This window comes from Trichechus manatus, unplaced genomic scaffold (assembly GCF_000243295.1).
Source record: "Trichechus manatus latirostris isolate Lorelei unplaced genomic scaffold, TriManLat1.0 scaffold00147, whole genome shotgun sequence".
Classification (NCBI taxonomy): Eukaryota; Metazoa; Chordata; class Mammalia; order Sirenia; family Trichechidae; genus Trichechus; species Trichechus manatus.
Genome location: NW_004444083.1, coordinates 6,486,433 through 6,502,282, shown reverse-complemented (window position 1 = coordinate 6,502,282; position 15,850 = coordinate 6,486,433). Strand labels below are relative to the sequence as shown.

At 36.6% G+C, this 15,850-nt stretch overlaps 1 pseudogene; it reads left to right on the top strand.

Moving 5' to 3' along the window:
• Positions 1–13,455, top strand: part of LOC111822272 (putative serine protease K12H4.7) — a 20,319-nt pseudogene extending 6,864 nt beyond the window's left edge.
• Positions 13,456–15,850: the final 2,395 nt, after the last annotated feature.

The window sequence follows — 15,850 nt, the reverse complement described above, 5'->3', positions numbered from 1 at the left end:
ATATCAAATTCAGCTTCAATCTTTGTTCTAGAAATGATTTTTTTTCTACAAGAATTTAGGAGTGGGGAGGTTATTGAATGGTGGAAATCTCAAATGAAAAAGATCCACTTCCCAAAGTCCTTAGTCAGGTTCTTGGAGATTTTGGACCATCAGTCTTAGAGCAGTATCTATTCTATGAGATTGTGCTGACCCAGGAAATACGAAAATTGTGGTCTCATGAAATCTTTTTTAGCCCAAATCAATTCTATATGGAAGAGTACATAAATCTCCCTTGTTGAGGACAGACACACACTAAAGTGGCATACCCAAATTTTTTTTAATAGAGATTTGGGTCAATGGATTTGCTGACGTGGTCACAAGTTTGAGTTAGGTCATTTTATAAAATGTATAAAGTAAACTGCATTTTCTTTAAAATATTTTTTTCAATTTATCAGGACATACCCTATTTACTTTAAGAGTAATATTAGTTTCAATATTTATTAAGTGTGGTTAAATTTGTTGCTGCTGTTAGGTGCTGTCCAGTCAGTTCTAACTCATACCAACCCTATGTTTAACAGAATGAAACACTGCCTGGTCCTATGCCATTCTCACAGTTGTTGTTATGCTTGAGGTGATTGTTGCTGCCACTGTGTCAATCCATCTCATTGAGGATTTTCCTGTTTTTCGCTGACCCTCTACTTACTGAGTGCGATGTTCTTCTCCAGGGACTGGTCCCTCCTGATAACATGTCCAAAGTATGTGAGACAAAGTTTTGCCATTCTTGCATATAAGGAGCATTCTGGCTGTACATCTTCCATGACAAATTTGTTCTTTATTTTGGCAGCCCATGGTATATTCAATATCCATTGCCAGCACCTTAATTGTGTTTATTTTGAAAGCAGACACATTATTTCATAGTCGTGTATCATACATTTAATTTCACATGATTTCCCAGTCTAGATACATTCCTGTGAATAGCTGTGGGAGTGATGGCTGATTTTTAAAAGTATGAAACTCTGTAAATGACATTTTATTTTTTCTTAAGTTTTTTTGTACTTTATTTTTTTCTCTGTTTATTTTTATTTATTACTTATACTGTAGATGAAAGTCTCCAGAGTAAACTAGTTTCTCATTAAAAAATTAATATACATTTTGTTTTCTGACATTGGTTGCCAACACCACAACATGTCAACACTCTCCCCTTCTCGAACTTAGGTTCCTGTTACTGGTTGTCCTGTCCCCTCTTGCCTTCTTGTCTTGCCCCTGGGCTAGTGTGTCCGTTTAGTCTCTCTCTTTTTTTTTTTTTTACTGAGTTAGAATTTTGTACTACATTTTTCTGCAGCCCTGTCTGGAACCCTCTATTGTGATCCCTGTCAGAGCAGTTAGTTGTGGTAGCCAGGCAAATCAACTGTGCTTGAATCAGTCAGGTGGAGGCTGTGGTAGTTGTCCTAGTCCTTTGGACTAATCTTTCCCTTGTGAATGTTTTTTCATTCTCTCTTGCTCTAGACAGGGTGAGACCAGTGGAGTATCTTAGATGTCTGCTCACAAGCTTTTCAGACCTCAGATGCTACTCACCAAAGTGAGATGTAAAACATTTGCTTTATAAACTATATTATGCTAATATAACTAGATGTAAACCAAGATCATGGTCCCCAGGCCTCAGCCCATTAATTCAGTCCCTCATGGGGTTTAGATGTGTCTGTGAAGCTTCTATGACCTTGTCTTGGTCAAGTTGTACTAAGTTCCCCAGAATTGTGTACTGTCTTACCCTTCACCAAAGTTACTATTTATCTATTGTCTAGTTAGTGTTTTTCTCTTCCCACCGCTCTTCTCCCTCATAACTGTCAAAGATGGTTTCTTTATATGTGTAAACCTTTTCATGAGTTTTTATACTAGTGGTCTCACACAATATTTGTCCTTTGGTGATTGACTTATTTCACTCAGCATAATATCCTCCAGATTCATCCATGTTGTGAGATGATTCACAGATTCATCATTGTTCTTTATCGGTACATATCATTCCATTGTGTGTATGGACCATAGTTCTTTTATCCATTCATCTGTTGATGGGCATCTAAGTTATTTCCATCTTTTTGCTATTGTGAAAAATGCTGCAATGTATAAGGGTGTGCATACGTCTATTCGAGTGACAGCTCTTATTTCTCTAGGATAAATATAAAATGAAACAACTATTAAGATCATAGAAGATTGAATACTATCAATGCTAGAGTCTCTAATACAAGGTATTAACAGGATAAAAAGCATAACTAACAATACACAAATGCTAGAAGATAAGCTGGATGTCATAGATGGAATTGTGTCCCCCCAAAATACCTGTCAACTTGGCTAGGTCATGATTTCCAGTATTTTATGACTATCTACCATTTTTCTAGCTAATGTGATTTCCCTATGTGTTATATATTCTATCACTATGATGTAGTAAGATGAATGAGTGGCAGTTATATTGATGAATTCTACAAGATTAGTTAGTGTCTTAAGCCAATCTCTTTTGAGATATAAAAGAGACAAGCAAGCAGAGAGACTTGGGGACCTCATACCACCAAGAAGGCAGTGGCGGGAACAGAGTGCATCCTTTGAACTGGAGTTCAATGTGTTGAGTTGCTCCCAGGAAAGGAGAAGACTGATGACAAGGACTTTCCTCCAGAGCCAACACAGAAAGCCTTCTTTTGGAGCTGATGCTCTGAATTTGGACTTGTAACCTACTAGACTGTGAGAGAAAAAAAATTTCTCTTTGTTGAAGCTATCCACTTGTGGTACTTCTGTTATAGCAACACTAGATAACTAAGACACTAGATAACTCAGATCTTCTAAAAATTAAACACATACGTTCATCAAAGACTTCATCAAAAGAGCAAAGAGAGAACCCATACACTGCCATCTAGTTGTGCTGGATTTAGTGTGATGGAAGCTGTGTTAGTTGTGGTCCATTAGTTCTTTTGACTAATCTTTCCCTTGTGTCTTTGGTTTTCTTCATTCTCCCTTGCTCCAGATGGGGTGAGACCGGTGAAGTATCTTAGATGGCCGCTCACAAGCTTTTAAGACCCCAGATGCTACTCAGCAAAGTAGAAGGTAGAACATTTTATTAACTATATTATGTCAATTGAGCTAGATGTTCCTCGAGACCGTGGTCCCCACTGCCATCAGCCGAGTAATTTCGTCCCTCAGGGAGATTGGATATGTCTATGGAGCTTCCATGACCTTGCCTTGGACAATTTGTGCTGGCTTCCCCAGTATTTTGTACTGTCTTACCCTTCAACAAAGTTACAACTTATTATTGTGTATTTAGTGTTGTGAGATGCTTTGCAAATTCATCATTGTTCTTTATTATTGTGTAGTATTCCGTTGTGTATATGTACCATAGTTTATCAATTCATCTGTTGATGGCAGATAGTTTGTTTACATCTCTTTGCTATTGTGAATAATGCTGCAATGAACATGAGTGTGCCTATGTCTATTCATGTGACCGCTCTTATTTCTCTAGGATACATTACTAGAAGTGAGGTTTATGGATCATAAGGTATTTCTATTTCCAGCTTTTTATATCATTTTCCAAAATGGTTGTATCATTTAGCATTCCCACCAGCGTGTATAAGTGTTCCAATCTTCCAGCAGCCTCTCCAACATTTGTTATTTTCTGATTTTGTTTTGTCTTTTTTTGATTCTTGCCAGTAATGTTGGTGTATCTCATTGTAGTTTTGGTTGCCTTTCTCTAATGGCTACTGATCATGAGCATTTTCTTCACGTATCTTTTATCTGCTTAAATGTCTTTGGTGAAGTGTCGTTCATATACTTTGACCCTATTTTAATTGGATTATATGTCTTTTTGTTGTAGAGGTGTTGGATTTTCCTGTAGATTTTAGAAATTAGACATTTGTCAGATCTGTAATACACACATTCTTTTTTTTCCCAGTTTGTAAGTTCTTTTTTCACTCTTTTGCTGAAGTCTTTTGATGAGCATTCTCGTTTAATTTTTAGAAGATCCCAGTTATCCAGCTTATCTTCTGGTGTTTGTGTATTGTTATGGTTTGTATCCTGTAAAATGACTTGTATTGGGGTCTCTAGTATTGACCCCCTTTTTTCTACGATATTTATAGTTTTGGGTTTTATATTTTGTTCTTTCATCCATTTAGAGTTACTTTTTTGTGTATGGTATGAGGAATGAGTCCTGTTTCATTTTTTTTGCAGATGACAATCCAGTTTTGCCAGCACCATTTGTTAAAAAGACTTTATGTTCCCTATTTCATGGACTTTGAGCCTTTGTTGATGATCAGGTGACCATAGGTGAATGGATTTACATCTGACCTCAATTTTGTTCCACTGGTCAAGGTGTCTGTCATTGTACCTATACTAGGCTGTTTTGACTACCATAGCTGTATGGTAGGTTCTGAGGTCAGATAGTGTGAGTCCTCCTGCTTTATTCTTCTACATGCTTTACTTATTCAGGGCCTCTTTCCTTTCCATATAAAGTTAAAGATGAGTTTTTCTATCTCTAAAGAATGCCGTTGGTATTTGAATCGAGATTGCATTGTTTGTAGAGTACTTTGGGTAGAATTCACATTTTCACTATGTGAAGTCTACCTAACATGAGCATGATATGTTTTTCCATTTATGTAGGCCTCTTTTAGTTTCTTGCTGTAGTATATTTTGTAGATTTCTTGGTATAGTCTTTTACATCACTGGTTAGATTTATTCCTTAGTATTTTATGCCTATCCCCAAAAAGCCGATTTAATAGAATGTGGAAATTACCAAACAATATCATTTATATCACATTTATGTAAAATTTTACTGAAGATCATTCAAAGGCTGCTACAGCAGTATATGGACAGAGAACTGACAGAAATTCAAGCCAGATTCAGAAGAGGATGTGGAAGCAGGGATATCATTGATTATGTCAGATGGATCCTGACTGAAAGCAGAGAATAGCAGGAAGATGTTTACCTGTGTTTTATTGACCATGCAAAGGCATTGGACTGTGTAGATCATAATAAATTATGGATACCATTTCAAAGAATGGGAATTACCTAACATTTAAATTTGTGCTAATGAGGAACCTGTACGTAGAATAAGAGGTAGTCATTAGAATGGAACAAGGGGATACTGTGCAGTTTAAAGTTAGGAAAAGTCTGTGTCAGGGTTGTATTCTTTCAACATACCTTTTCAAGCTGTATGCTGAACAAATAATCTGAGATGCTGGACTATATGAAGAAGAATAGGACATCAGGATTGGAGTAATACTCAGTAACAATCTGCATGTTATGCATTTGATGCAACCTTGCTTGCTGGAAGTGAAGAGGACTTAAAGTACTTAATGATGAAGGCCAAAGACCACAGCCTTCAGTATGAATTACACCTCAACATAAAGTAAATAAATATCCTCAAAACTGGACCAATAAGCAATATCTTGACAAACTTAGAAAAGATTGAAGTTATCAAGGATTTTATTTTAGTTGTATCCACAATCAACACCCATGGAAGTAGCAGTCAAGAAATCAAAAGACTCATTGCATTGGGCAAATCTGCTGCAAAAGACTTCTTTAAAGTTTTGAAAATCAAAGATGTCACCTTGAAGACTAAGGTGCACGAGACCCAAGCCTTGGTGTTTTCAGTTGCCTGGTATCCATGCAAAACTGGAAGATGAATAGGGAGAATTGATGCCTTTGAATTCTGGTGTTGGCTAAGAATATTGAACATACCATGGACTTCCAAAAGAATGAACAAATCTGTCTTGGAAGAAGTACAACCAGAATGGTCCTTAGAAGCAAGAATGGCAAGACTACCTCTCACATACGTTGGACATATTATCAGGAGTGATCAGTGCCTGGAGAAGGACATCATTCTTGGTAAAGTAGAGGGTCAGTGAAAAAGAGGAAGACTCTCAACCAGGGTCACAATGTTATATAGGAATGGTGATAAAAAGCATCCTTGTCTTGTTCCTGTACTCAGGGGAAATGTTTTCAGCCTCTCTCCATTAAGAATAATGTTGGCTGTTGGTTTTGTATAGTTGTCCTTTTATAAGTTGAGAACTTTCCCTTCTATACCTATTTTATTGAGAGTTTTTATCAGGAACAGGTCTTGGACCTTGTTGAATGCCTTTTCTGTGTCAATTGAGATGATCATTTCATTTTATTCTTTTATTTATGTGGTGGATTACGTTGATTGATTTTTTAAAGTTGAACCATCCTTACATACCTGGTTTGAATCCCACTTGGTTGTGGTGTAATACGTATGATTTTTTTGATATGATGCTGAATTCTGTTGGCTAGAATTTTGTTGTGAATTTTTGCATCTACATTCCTGAGAGATATAGAGGTGTAGTTTTCTTTTTTTTGTGGTGTCTATGCCTGGTTTTGGTATCAGGGTTATGCTGGCTTCATAGAATGGATTTAGAAATATCTTTTCATTTTCTGTGTTCTGAAATAATTTGAGAAGTACTAGTGTAAGCTCTTCCTTGAGTGTTTGGTAGATTCTTCAGTGAAGACATCTGGACCAGGGTTTTTTGTTGTTGTTGATGTTGTTAGGAGTTTTTTTTAATCATTACTATTTTTTAATCTTTTCAACCTCTTCTCTTATTATGGGTCTCTTCAGATTTTCAACTTGAGTTTGTGTTAGTTTGGGTAGGTAGTGTGTTTTTAGAAATCTGTCCATTTACTCTAAGTTTTCATATTTGTTGGAGTACTGTTTTTCATGGTACTCTGTTATGATCCTTTTTATTTCAGTTGAGTCTGTTGTAATGTCCCCCATTTCATTTCTTATTTAGGTTATTTGCGTCTCCTCCTGTTTTTCTTTTGTCATTTTGGCCAATGGTTTGTAGATTTTGTTGAACCTTTAAAGAACCAAATTTTAGTCTTACTGATTCTTTCTATTGTTATTGTATTAACTATTTAATTTGTTTCTGCTCTGATCTTTATTATTTCCTTTCTTCTGGTTGCTATTTGCTTATTTTGCTGTTCTCTCTGTATTTGTTTATGTTGTGTAGGTATTGTTTTGATTTTATTCCTTTCTTGTCTTTTGATGTGTGCATCTATTGCTGTAATTTGACCTCTGAGCACTGCCTTTGTTGTTTTGCAAAAGTTTTGGTATGATATGTTTTCATTCTTATTTGATTCTAGGAATTTGTTGATCTCATCTTTGATTTCTTCTATTACCTAGTGGTTTTTAAGCAGTAAGTTATTCAATTTCTAAGTATTTGATTTTTTTCTTCACTCTTCCTGTTATTAATTTCTATTTAATGACATTATGATCAGAGAAGATACTTTGTATTATCTAAATGTTTTGGATTTTGTTGAGGGTGGCTTTGTGGCCTAAGATATGGTCTATTCTGGAGAATGTTCCATATGTGTTAGAAAAGAATGAGTACTTTGTAGCTGTTGAGTGGAGTGTTCTAATTATGTCTCTGAGGTCAAGTTGCTTGGTTGTGACCTTAGATCTTCTGTAGCTTTATTGAGTTGCTTTCTGGATGTTGTGTTATTTACCAATAATCGTGTGTTGAAGTCTCCTACTATTACTGTGGAACTGTCTATTTTTCTTTTCGGTGCTGTTAGAGCTTGTTGTATGTATTTTGGAGCCCTGTCATTGGGTGTGTAGTTACTTATTATGGTTGTGTGTTCATGGTGGATTCATACTTTAATCATTATATTATACCCTTCTTTGTCATTTATAGTTGAATTTGTTTTAAAGTTTATTTTATCTGAGATTAGTATTGCCACTCCTGCTGTTTTTTGGTTGCTATTTGGCTTCATATATTTTTTTCTATCCTTTGATTTTTGATAAATTTAAATTTAAATAAATTTTATTTCTAAGATGTGTCTGTTATGGAGAACATATTGATGGGTCCTGTTTTTTAGTCCATTCTGTCACTTCCTGTCTCTTTATGAGTGCATTTAAGCCGTTTATGTTAGTGTGATTACTGATACGTTTGAGTTTATTGCTACCATTTTGTAGTGCTTTATTCATATTGCTGATGTATTCCTTGTTCCTCTTACTCTTCTGTGCTGAATTCCTTTTATTTTTCTACTTTTTTGGTTTCTTTCAATTCTGTAGATTTTGTGCTGACTGAGACTTTATGTTTTTCTCATATGTTTTGACGAGTAGGTTTGTTAACTTTCTTTGTTGTTACCTTGAATTTAGCCCTATCTTCCTAAGTTTAAACCAGTCTCGTTTACTTGATAAAGCCTTGACTTTCTCTCCATTTGAAAGTCCTATACCTACAACATTTATTCCCTGATTTATTGTTCTGACATTGTTATCATTTATGGACAACTGGTTCTTTGTTGTAAATTGTTTACTTTTGTTTTATCCTTGAGAGTTCATTATCTAGTTTGGTATCTGGCTGATGTCGTCTTATGTGTAGGTTCAGGTTGTTGTCTGATATTGTTGGTTCTCTAACCAAAGACTCCCTTTAATGATTCTTCTAAGATTGTTTTGGTTTTTATATATTCCCATAATTGCTTTTTATCTGAAAATGTCCTAAATTTCACCATCGTATTTGAGTGAGAGTATTGCAGGATATATTATTCTTGGTTGGCCTGTTTTTCTTTCAAGATTTTTATATATGTCATCCCATTGTTTTCTTGCCTTCATGGTTCCTGCTGAGTAATCAGAGCTTAGTCTTATTGTTTCCCCTTTGTATGTGACTTTTTATTATTCCCAACCTGCTCTTAGAATTCGTTCTTTGTCTTTGGTTTTAGCAAGTGTGAGTATGATACGTCTTGGTGTTTTTCTTTGAAATCTACCCTATATGGGTTTTGTTGAGATTTTTGGGTAGTCGTCTCTTCATCTTTCATGGTATTAGGGAAGTTTTATGTCAGCAAATCTTCAATATCCTCTGTGTGTTTTCTGTTTCCTCCTCCTGTTCTGCAACTCCAATCACACACCAATTTTTGCTTTTGATTATATCCCACACTGTTCTCAGGATTTCTTCATTTTTCTCTGATTTTTCCTCATAGTGGTATCCAAGGATTTGTCTTCAGTTTCACTGATCCTGTCTTCCATTGTTTCAGATTTGCTCCTAAAGCCTTTTATTGCACTGTCCATTTCTGAAATCTTGTTTTTAATCATTCAAATTTCTAATTCCTGTTTTTGTATGATTTCTAGTTGTTTATTTGACATTTTGTTCCTGAATAATTTTCCTGATTTCTTCCATTGTTTTGTTTATAGTTTCCATAATTTTGTCTATTTTTCCTTATTTTTGTCTGCATTTCCCCTCATATGTTGGAGACCATTGAATATTAATAGTTATGAATTCCCTATCAGGTAGTTCTAGTGCCTTTTCTTCTAGCAGAAGGTCATCAGTGGTTTTATTTTGATTGCTTTCTGGAGCCATCCTCTACTTTTTTTTTTAAATATGTTTTCATATTGACTTTTGTCTTCTGGACATTCAGGAATTATTTCCTTTGTTAATTGATTCTAGATTTGATTGTTTCACCCTTTTTTTTCTTTTTTTGTTTGTTTTATTTGGTTATATCTGGGCAAGCCGACCTGGTATGTTTTGTTATTTGCCAGGCTGTGGGCATGATATGTCTCACCACCTTGTCCAGGTGGGCAGGGCCGGTCACTCAGCTATGTTGCAGCAGTGTGGCTCCAGTGGGGTAAGGAGTGTGGATGGGTAGTTTGTGGCATGAACTGGGGGTGATGGGGTGGTTCTGGGGGAGAGTTCAAGATGAGGCCCAAGTGGCTACATTGGTACAATTTGGTGATATGGCATCCAGCACATGATGCAGATGGGCAGGAGGGAAAATAGCTGATGTGATGTACAGAGCTAAGTGGGTAGGTAAAAGAAGAGATAGAAAAGAGAGAAACAAAAGCAAAAAAAGTGAAAAAAAAGCAAAAAATGAAGTTAAAACATAAAGGAAAAGAAAAAAGGACATAAAATGGCAGTGAGGTAGGAATTGGCATTTGGGGGTGTGGCATACCTGGCAAGGCTGTGTGCTGGTGGCTCTCTAGCTGAGAGTTGTGGCTCAGCCTGTGGAGAAGCAGATTGGTGGCACACAGGGCAGGATGGGTGGGAGAGAGGAAAGAAAAGAGGTGAAATAAAGAGGAGAAATAATTAAACAAATAAAACAATTAAAAAAAAAATAAAAACATAAACACAACAACAACAAAAATATGGTGATGGGGTGCCAGTCGTTGGGGCAGGGCAAAACTGGTGTGGTGGTGAGCTGCTGTCTCTTTCCACGAGTGGCACAGCACAATCCCTCAGGATGGAACAGAGGCAGTGCAGGTCCTAGCTGGGAGGGAGAAGGAAAAGAAGATAAGACAAAGAAAAGTAGAAAATATGATGCTGAGGGAGCTAGCTGGTGGAGGCAGCACAGAACCAGGGAGGCCATGTGCCTGAGGCTCTCCAGCAGACCAGTATAACACAGTCCACCAAGACGCTAGGGGCTGCATACAGTGTTAGGTGGATGGAAGAAAGGAAAGGAAGGAAGGGAGGGAGATAGAAGGAACAATAAGAAAAAGAAAAAAAAATCGGTGAACCAATAAATAAAATGGCATTGAGGGAGCTGGTCAGTGATGGTAGCATAGACACAGGGAGGCTGAGCACAGTGACTCTTCAACCGAACTGTGCAGCTCAGCCCCTACAGAAGGAATAGAAAGAAAGGAGAGAGAGAGAAGAAACAGAAAATAAAGGAAGAAAAAAAGAAGAAGCAGAAAGGAATCAAACGAAAAAAATCAAAGCCTGTAAAGAAGGGGATGGTATGGCACACAGGTCCATCTGGGTGGGAGAAAGAAAAAGAAAGGAAGGGAAGAGAAAGAGAAGCAACAAAAAATGGTCTATATGTGTGTGTGTATATATATACGTACATATATATATCCAAAAGCAAACTAATAAACAAAACAAACAAAAGAAGAATAGAGCAAACAAACCAAAAAATCACAGCCAGTCAAGAAGGGGAGGTGATGGCACACAGGGTTAGCTGGACAGGAGAAAGGAAAGGAATGAAGGGAGAGAGAGAGAAGAAACCAAAATAAATAAATAAATATGTAATTAAACACAAAATGGCACTGAAGGAACCAGTTAGTGAGGGCAGGACGGACCTTGGCAGCAGTGAGTTACTGTCTCTCCTGATGAGCAACCATGGCTGATGGAAAGCGGCAGATGCCACATAGAAGGAAGAAGGATCAGGGTGGGAAAGCGTGTTTCCCTGGTTACCGGGGGCTCTGTCTCCTGTTAGGAACTCCATGAAGTTGCTTTCCTGTACTCATTATCTGAATTCTATCCTAGTTTTAGGCTAACATGTGGAATTCAGCCACATTAACTGGTATGGGACCTCCACTGCATACCTCTCCTCATTCCCTGTTCTCTGTCAATTTCTTATTCCATTCAGTGCTTGATCTAGTTTTTCATTCCTTCATTTGATACTTAGAGTTCCAAGATTGATGTTTCTATCTGTTTTACTTAGTTTTTTGGGTCTTTGCTGAAGAGGGACAGCATGGTGCTTCTGTCTATAGCCCCATATTAGCTCTGCCTCCAATAGTCTAAGCTCTTTGTTATTAAACATGGAGTTTAGTTTCTGTATTTCTTTAACTATCAAGTTCTCCAGAATGGTTCGTAATCTGACAAGTGGTGAATAATCAACAAAAAGGCCCCAGTGAAATATGAACATGCCATATTACTACTTGGTAAATACCTGAACCGTATGTTAACAAGTCAACATTAAACTTTGACAAATCAGAGTAAAGACACATGTCTAGAATTTAATTTGTGGAAGGGCTCTAAGAGATTATCTGGTTCTAACTCTGTCATTTTATAGATTTATAAAACTAATACCTAGAAACTTAACTGACTTTTTAAGATCAGAGTGTAATTTGCAGTCCTCAGAACTGCTCACACCTCAACACCTCCAGTAGAATGGCCCTCAGATCTAAACTGCCCCAATACTGTCCAGAATACCCAACACTGGAAAATGTTTGCCATTGTGCATTCGTGAATACGTCTACATTTACTTTCGCTATCTCCTTATACATGATTCCTGGTTGCTTATAGGAACTAATGTATCTCACAGGTCTATTTAATCTACAGGATCATTCATTTCTCTGTAGTGTGTATTGTTAACTTCCCATTTCTGCTATTATCTGTTCTAAAAGACAAGTCTAAGTTATCGTTTATACACTATACGGAGTAAGGTTTTAGTATGGGATTCTGTACTTGTGCAAGGATTTGCATTGGACTAATCTGCTGCAATAGTCCTCTTTAAAATGTTAAAAAGCAAAAATGTCACCTTGAAGACTATGGTGAGCCTGACCCAAGCCATGGTGTTTTCAATGGTGTCATATGCAAAAGAAAGCTGGACAATGACTAAGGATGATCAAAGAATAAAACGACGACTTTGAATTGTGGTGTTGGTGAAGAATACTGAATATACCATGGACTGCCAATAAAACCAAGAAATTTGTCTTGGAAAAAGTCCAGCCAGAATGCTGCTTTGAAACAAAAATGGCAAGACTACGTCTAACATACTTTGGACGTGTTATCAGGAGGGATCAGTCCCTAGAGAAGGACATTATGCTTGGTAAGGTACAATGGTATAGTATAGGGTCAGCAAAAAAGAGGAAGACCCTCAGTGAGATGGATGGATACATTGGCTACAACAATAGGTTGAAGCATAATGATGACTGTGACCATTGGGACCATGATTTATTTCTCCTACCGTAGTATAAATATTCTGAAGAAATCTAGTATTAATTCATTCTGAATTATTTTCTACATTTCATTTTTGAGTTTAAAGTGAAATGAAACTTCAAGTGTGTTCTCTTGTTTTCTTCCCCACAGGTTATGTAAAACATTTAAGTTTAACTCAGTAATGGACACAACCTATCTTCTGGATCGTTTGATTATGCTTGTTGGGTTCACTGTTCAATACAATATGAATAGAAAAAACGAAAAGGTAAGAAAATGAAGAAATAAAGCAGGGAAGAGATGGAGAAAGAAAGAACAGCTAAGTAGGCATTCACTAGTTGTCTAGGTGACATAAATTAGTTGCAAAGATATACATGGCATGGGTATTTCTTTAAAAATTAAAATAACACATACAAGGCTCTAGTGCGAGAATAAAACTAAATGATGAAATATGTCAGCTACTGAATTATTAATAAATCAAAACTTCTTACTCATCTTTTATTCTAAATACACTTGGAAACTCTTTTAAAAAATGGAATAATGAAATAATAATGAATGTACTGTAAGACAGAATTCAACAACTTCAATAAAACCTTTTGTTTAAAAAATTTTAAAAAGCTGTCCTATTAAGTAGGATTACCCTGAGCTTGATCAATGTCATAATAACAATTATAAGCAAATAGAAAATAATGGAATTACGTCTTGTACGGACAGAAGAGAAAAATATGTTCAGTTTTAATAGTTTAAATAACTGTCAAATGCAGGAAATTTAAAAGAAAATTTGAATATAAATATGATAACATTTTTAGCTCTTTTGATCCACTAGGTCAAGAAATAAGACAGATTTTGAAATGGAAAACTGTAAATATTGATAATCTCAAAAAAAAATCACAAATTTTTTGAGGAGATTAGGGAATAAAGTTTTTTTTTGTGGAATGTCAGAGATTAAAGAACATGTCCAGAGCCTGGGGTACCTAACCCAGACAGCCTCACCCCACAGGTAACGCTAACCAGCCCGGTAAAATGCCAGAGTAAGTACAAGGACAGACATCTGCTAGAATAAGGTGATAAATTGGTTCACAACTTGCATTGATTTTTTTATACATTTTTAATTTTAAAACTAATTATGGACTCACAAGAAGTTACAAAAAGTATACTGAGATGTCTCATGTTCCTTTCATCTACTCTTATCCGATATAAGCATCTTATATAACTATAGTACATTATCAAAACCAATTGACATTGGCACAATACAGTTAACTAGACTACAGATCTTACTTGGATCTCACCAGTTTTTATGTATATTTTTTTGGAGGGAGGGAGCTTCATAATAATGAGTTGAGAATATTACACACAAGTTTTCACAGTTGTAATGGAAACGTCTCTCATACTTTCCCTCCTTCCCCCTCTCTCTTTCTCCCTCCTTCTAACACTCTGTCTCTCTCTTCCTCCCTCGCTTCCATCCTCCCACACTGAGTATCAACTTAGTGCCAGCACTGCGATATGTGCTGGGGAAAGAGTGGTAACAACAGACAGTTGTGGCCATTCCCTCCTTCATTGTTATCCCTTTCCATTCTCATTAAGATCCTTAACAGGCCTTCTGATCTGTCTTCTAGCCTCCTGTCTCTGCCCTTAACCCACTTCTTTGTATACCAAACTCTAGGTTAATCTTCCTAAAGCACAGCTCTTATCTCATTGCTTCTCTTGCTAAAGAACCCTTAGAAACTCTTGCTGATCAACAGAATGAACTACTACAAAAAGTATTCAGTCTGCTATTATCACAAGTCCCATTCTTCCAAATTTTGTAACTTGTGTTCTAGCTGTATTCTACAATTTGCTCTTCTCATACTCATATGCATATTTCCCCTCATGTGACTCTAGTCTGCTGGAAGGTTCCCTATTCTGGTTCCCATCCAAAATGTTAAGTGCCTTTTTAAAGCCACACTCCCATGAAATCTTTCCTGACTGCTCCGAGCAGATACAGCCTCTTCTTTCTTTAACCAGTGCTTTCCACTCACAGCATTTTATTTGTGATCTTATCATATATATATTTTTCTCCACCTCATTTGGTGCTCTAGGAATATATTTCTGGTATTAGATCATACCATTATTTTGAACAGAGACCCTTCCTGGCTCCCATCAGTTTTTCTTTGGTATCTGGAGAAGGAATATTGATATGAATCAAGCTAGATGTCCAGACCCCCTTCTCCACAGTTTCTATCTCTTGTTATCTATTGTGACTCATAACAGGATACCCCATGAGGTAAGTATTACTAGTTCCAAGACTTCTGGAGCTAATGCACCTATATCATGGACCATTGTAGAGTTTCCTAGTGCTGCCTTAACAAATTATCACAAAGGATGTGGCTTTCAACAACATAAACTTAGTGTCTCACCATTCTGTAGTCTAAAATTACTAATTCAGGGTGTCAGCTGGGTCATGTACTCTCTGAAGGTTTTAAGGAAGATTCTTTATTGTCTCTTTCAGCTTCTGGTAACCTTTGGCATTGCTTGGACTGTAGTCTCATCATAATGTCACCATTACAAGGCTCTTTTCCCTTTGGTAGTACATGTCTTTCTGTGTCCGTTTTTCTCTTTTATATGGAGGCACTTGTATTGGAGTATGATTCACCTATTCCAGTAGGACATCATGTTAACTTCTCCTCAAAGAGCCTATTTTGAAACAATGTTACATTCACAGGGATCAAGGGTAAGACTGCAATATAACTTTTGGGGGGACAGAATTCAACCCGTAACAGGCATTCAATGATAATATATGGGAAGTGCCTAACAAAGGAAATATTTGTAAAATTAAACCTTAAAGTCTTGGTAGAAAATCATCTTTCCAAATACAAAAAAATAAATGTTCTATATATGACTGGCTTTGAATGGATTAGAGCTTCCTAGGTTAGTGATTACTTTAAGAAACCTAAGACAAACTTTGGGTTCAGAATCCTCTGAATGTTGGAGTCATTCTGAGAAAGGAGATGTCCCTAACTCTTGGTAACACATACTGGGAATAACAAGGTCAGGATGAGGAGCAGACCCTACCAATGCCTTCTCTCCCCAAAATCATTACTAAGGGTCTGAAACAACAAACCCATCCACATCATTTTCTTGTTCCCATACCCCAGCACACCTGGATATTTTAGTTACATGGAAGAGATGAGGGTCACACTTTCCTCTCCTCTTTGGAAGTATTTTGTAGAGAAAAATCTTTTTTTTTTTTTTTT